This window comes from Engystomops pustulosus, chromosome 1 (assembly GCF_040894005.1).
Source record: "Engystomops pustulosus chromosome 1, aEngPut4.maternal, whole genome shotgun sequence".
NCBI lineage: Eukaryota > Metazoa > Chordata > Amphibia > Anura > Leptodactylidae > Engystomops > Engystomops pustulosus.
Window position 1 is genome coordinate 152775017 of NC_092411.1, and position 6000 is coordinate 152781016.

The window sequence follows — 6000 nt, forward strand, 5'->3', positions numbered from 1 at the left end:
CCCGGGTCCCATTGTTTCAAACTCCTAAAATGCAAAGGAAACAAGAACACAGGAGTGTAACTTCTTTGTCTTGCATTCAGTCTTTGTGCATGTAATACTACTGAAGCTTTGGATTCAGATATTTTCAGACACTTCTCTCAGACCTATGTTGGTCCCAACACCAAATCCTGGTTATACTACTATTGTTCTGGGATGGTTGGTCTGTTTGCAATGTTACAGGTTTGCATAGTTTGTGCACCAGGTAAGTTTACTGACATATCTTGCACAGTGATACATATTTTTTACACACCTATATTCTAAACTATTTTATATTCAAAATATTTGTATTAGATTTTTTTTTTATTAAAACAGCATAGAAAAAATATACAATTATACAGAGGAAAGTAGTCAGCTTGTAAAAAAAGAAAAAAAAAAAAACCCTGAGGCAGGGGTCACGCAGGACCACACAGTATATAGACATTGGAGACATATCATATTTCTGGCCCGAAGGTCCGTTCTGAGATGTTTGTGGATAATATAATTGTAAATATAAGGTCAAGCATGACTTCCGTCCCAAAGATTAACAAGAGTTATTGAGACATGCAGAATATGAAACATATTTTTCATTACTGAAGCCATAGTAGGAAAATAACATTGTTGTCTATATTGTGGGTAGCAGCGGAGGAAGCCATATGTAAAATTGTCATAAGGCCCCAGCCATTATGCTGCTCCCTAATGATATTAACCCACATGGCTTTGATAAGCCAACAAATGTGTAAGAGCTATGAGAACACAAAAAGAACAACTTTGGAAAAAGAAGAAAAAAAAAGGAAAGGAGAAAGGGAAGGATAAAGGAGAGGTTTGGGAAAAGTGGAGAGGAGGAGGGGGGCAGGGACACACATCCAGGGCTGAGGGTTGACACAGACAAATACCTAGGCGACATAGATTACGGAACGACCCAGTCGTTAGATAAATAAATTATTATACTCCGGGTATCTTTGAAAAGGAACCACGGCTGCCATAATTCCGCGAACTTTCCTGTTGTCTGATTAACTTCTGCGGTAAGTTCCTCCATAAGGCATATGTGGCTCATCTCCCGCACCCAATCAATGAATGGTGGGGTAAAGGGAGACCTCCAATAACATGGAATAACCGAATGGGCCGCAGTTAGAAAAAAGCGCAGTAGCCCCTTTTTTTTTGGGACCGGAAAGTTCCCGGAAGAATGGACAGCAGGCCTATCTTAGGAGTGAAAGTGACCGTGCGTCTGGTGACCACAGTGTAGGTGCTAGATACTCTCTCCCAGAAAGGCTTAATTTTATCCCACCACACATTAAGCATGGATCCACCATCACTCCCGCAGCGCCAGCAGACATCTGGAACACTAGGATAGTACCTATGCAGCATCTCAGGCACCCGATACCATCGGGTGAGTAGTTTGTAGTTTTTTTCTTGTGCGGCGCAAGCAATAGAGAGTTTATGTGTGAAGGTGTACATTTTTTTCCATATCTTGGGGGGTAAGCTCCCGTTCCCACCTGCCGTCATATCCCGGGTCGCCTGTGAATCTCTCCGACTGTAATAGGGAATAGATTTGTGAGAGAGCGTGGGGCTGGGGAGACTGAGCTGAGAAGATCCTCAAAAGGCGTCTTGATCGAGTCGAATGCAGCCCGTTCGCTGTCGACAAACGATCATAGTTGAGTGTACTCGAACCAGGACAACTGAACATCCGGGCATTTGAGCTGCAAGGCCTCGAATGTGGGAAGGGAGCCGGTTTCAATTATGCTACCCATACGGGGATCATCTGCATAGCGCCAAAGTAAGAAGGAGTCCCTGTCCTTTCCGGGGGCAAAAGCAGGGGTTGTGGAGAAGTGGTGTGAGGGGACCACGATTATGAGACAAAAGGCCCTTGCGCATAATTTTGTGCCAGGCTTCAATTGCTACACGAGAAAACCTTGCGTGTTTTGCTAGGGATTGAAGTGCATGTTTACCTATCTAGGGAAGGTATCCCAGGGGAACTGAGGAGAATTTCTGTTCTAAAGCAACCCACTGCTTTGTCTTGGAATGAAATCTACAAGGCGTTGAAGAGTAACGGCCCAATGGTATATCTGAAGATCTGGGAGACCTGCCTCCCAAGCTGATTTAGGCCTAGTAAGTACCCGCCACCCTATCCTTGGTCTGCTGGTTCCCCATACAAACAGAGTCATCGCTGATCTCAACTTCTTAAAAAAGGAAGGAGAAGGTGCTATTGGGGCGCCCTGGAAGAGATACAAAAACCTAGGAAGAATATCCATTTTGAGGGCATTTATCCTTCCAAACCAGGACAGCCTCTTTTTATCATAACTATTAAGATCTCTCAGGGGCGTAGTTAAGATTATATATCTCATCATAGGAAGGGGAGATCTGTATTCCCAAATATGTAATGTGGTCGGTACGCCATCGGAATGGGAAGCTATCAGCCACATGCTGTGCTTCATCTGGCGGCAGAGAAATATTTAGTGCTTCTGATTTGGTGTAGTTTATCTTGAAACTACTCAAGTGACCGTACCTTTCAAACTCATGGAGTAGGGCCGGGAGAGTGATTCGTGGTTGTGAGACGTATAGTAATAGATCATCGGCGTATAGGGCTGCCTTGTAATGTGTGTCCCCTATGCATGCTCCATGGATGTTCGGGTTCTTTCTTATTGCTACCGCCAGATGCTCCATCACAATGGCGTATAACAAGGGGGATAATGGGCATCCCTGTCTAGTGCCATTGTTAATTAACAGAGGATCCGAGAGAGATCCATTAACCCTAACTCTGGCTGATGGACTAGTATAAAGAACTGCTACCTTGCCCACAAATCCCGGTCCTAGAGCCATTTGCTTTAGTGCCTCGTTCATGAACCCCCAGTGGACCCTATTAAATGCCTTCTCCGCATCGATAGATAAGAGGCATAATGGGGTTTTAGATGTTTTGGCCCAAGAGATCAGCAAGGCTGTTTTATTGAGATTGTCCCGTGCTTCACGCCCAGGCACAAAGCCGACATGGTCGTTATGTATTACTGATGGCAGAAGTGGGCCTAATCTGTTGGCCAGGAGTAAAGTTTGATGTCCACGTTTATCAAAGAGATGGGCCTGTAGCTACTAGGGGCCGTAGGGTCTTTGCCCGGCTTTGGTAATACACTTATATGAGCCTCCAACGCCTGAGGGGGTGCCAGTAGATATAGAGTTAAACACCCTGGTGAGAAATGGGGTGAGGGATTCTCTCATGAGTTTATAAAAAGCAGGCGTGAACCCATCTGGTCCAGGACTCTTGCCTGAAAGGGTTTCCCTGATAGCATGATGCACCTCCCCCTCTTCTATAGGTTGCTCCAATGATTCAGTAGATTCACTAGTGATCACCGGTAGCGCGGTATCTGAAATATAATCCTGCATGCGATCTAGAAGGGCCCCCTCTCCCATATCTGCAAACTGTGGCCGGATGTTATATAGCTCATCATAATAGCTACGAAAGGTCTCCACACTCTCCCTTGGGTTATGTGTAAGCCCCCCATTAGCGGTTTTTATTTTAGGCATAAATGTTGCTGCACTGCGCGGATGCAGGAGCCTCGCTAGTGGCCACCCACATTTGTCGGCATATTCATACAGATAGCGGGAAAATTGAGTTCTATGGTGAAGATGGGCCTGGTCAAGGAGGCCCCTCAATGTCTCCCTCTTCCCTGTAAGTTGCACCAGGAGGTCAGGAGCCAAGGAGGATTTATGTCGGGACTCCAAATCACTAATCTCCTGTGCTAGGGATGTAATTTTTGCCGCCTTTTCCCTCTTCAATTGGGTGCCATGCCTAATGAATACACCGCAAAACTCCCCTTTAAGGGTTTCCCACTCCAAGGGAAGATGTATTGAGTCAACCGAATGTGTTGCTAGGAAATTATCCATAGAGGATTTAAGTTCGGCAACACATAGAGGATCTTTTAGCAAATTATCATTAAGTCGCCAGTTCCAGGAACGGCGCATTGAGTTAGGCAGTGACACCGTGAAGAAGATGGGAGCGGGGTCGGAGAGAACTATGTTGCCTATTGTCGCAGTGGCCTGCCATTCTAGCGCTCTGTGACTAATTAAAGGGGTATTCCGGGAATATGAACATCTTACACAAAAACCCATGATGATATTAATAAATGAATACAACAATACTCAATGTCATTAGTCACAAAAGAGAGCTTAAATAGTTTGATTTTATGATTTACAAAATTTATGGCCTCTCTAAAGTAGGTGGAGTTATCACTAAGATGGCCGCCACTAGAAACTACCAGTTCCATGATCCTTTAGTTCTCAGTAACTCCTCCTCCCTCTTATGCTCTGCGCCCAGGGATGATGTAACAGGTTTTCTTGCTCTGTTACCATAGTAATGATGTGTAACTGCCATCACAGTAACACTAGTCACACTGGATGCACTGCAACCAACCGACTACAGCCAAGCATAGTGGTGATCAAAATTTTAAATAACTAATTACACATTAGCTTATTTTTTTAGTACCCATTTGTATATGAATTATGCTTATTCCTGGAATACCCCTTTAAATATGCATCAATTCTACTATATGAACCATGAGCAGTGATTAGCATGGTGAGGGTAGCTGCTCAACTGCCCGTGGGGAGCGCAGTGTAGCAGATGATGTGGCTATCTGCACTGTGTTTTTGGGAGACATGTCAGAGGTTGCAGCCTGGGTGATGGCCAGGGCTGAGTCGCTTACCCAGCTGCTTGGTGGAGTCCCTCCAGCTCTCTGCTGTGGAGGGGATCGTGCGCCGGCACTCCCGGTCCTGTCCTGAGGCGCCCGACTTTCGCGCTCTTCTGCGCTCTGCGGCGCCATCTTGGTTGCGCCATGTGGAGACCCTGAAGTGCCAGGTGTAGCGGGCGTTAGCGGAGGTGTTCCCCGACCCGAGTCCAGGATGGAGCGCTCCGGTTGCGGGGCCGTGCAGTGGTCCCCGCCTCCGATGTGGCCAGATCGATGAGGTCCGCTGCCATTGCTGCAGTGGAGGAGCGGCCTGTCATGTAGGTCGCGATGCGACGAGTCGCTGGCTGGGATAGTGGGGTAGAAGCAAATCTTACCTCCTGCATGGGTGCTGGGGGTGATTTTAAGCTGGTTTCTCTGGGCCCAGCGCGGGAGCTCTCAGAAGACACAGCCTCACGCTTCCATGGCCAAACCACGCCGCCCTCTAAACTGTTTTATAATCTGAATACATTTGCTCCTAAAACTACTACTGTATTTATCATGTCTGTCTATTGTGGCTTTCCCTTCACATTAACAGAAGTGAAATTTCACAAATTACTTTGGCTTGACTCGATATAACATATGACCTTACTTTATAAAGTTTTATTATTTTACCTTGCATGATGAAAGCCTAAACTAATGGTACCCTTGCTAGAATATGGTGTGCTGAGTATTATTATTTATGAATATATCCATAGGACAAGCCAATTATGCCTGTTGGAAGTGGCTCTCAGCCTTGACTATTTTTTGGCACTCTCATACCAATGAATGTAGAAGCTTACACAACCTTCTCCCATTCACTTGTGGCTACAAACAAGGTTCTAGTCTCAACATATGTCATAAATGTTTAATTGACGTGGGTTTGAAACATGTCAACTGTATCCATCGTGCATTTCTGACGTAATCTATGGATAAAGTGAACAATGCAGATATGGCAATATGGCTTTAAAGGAGTTGTTATGATTAGATGAACGTCTGCTGCTGTAATCAGTGCACATCTGTCCTTAGATTATGTGCGTAATTGCAGTCTATGGGGTTTGGCCACTTTTAAATACATCTCTTCCTTTAGACATGGTTATATGTGTACCTGTGTCTTTACCTTCCCCTGTCCTGCCATGCTGCTCTCTACATTCACACACCGCTTCTGTCTGTCTCACTGCTCTAGGCTGTCCTTATGGCGTCACCCACACTGACTGAGACAGGCTGAGGGGAGAGGGAAGGGAGCAGGTTGTGTCATAACAACATTTTTACCTTCCACTATAAACTTCTGCAACAC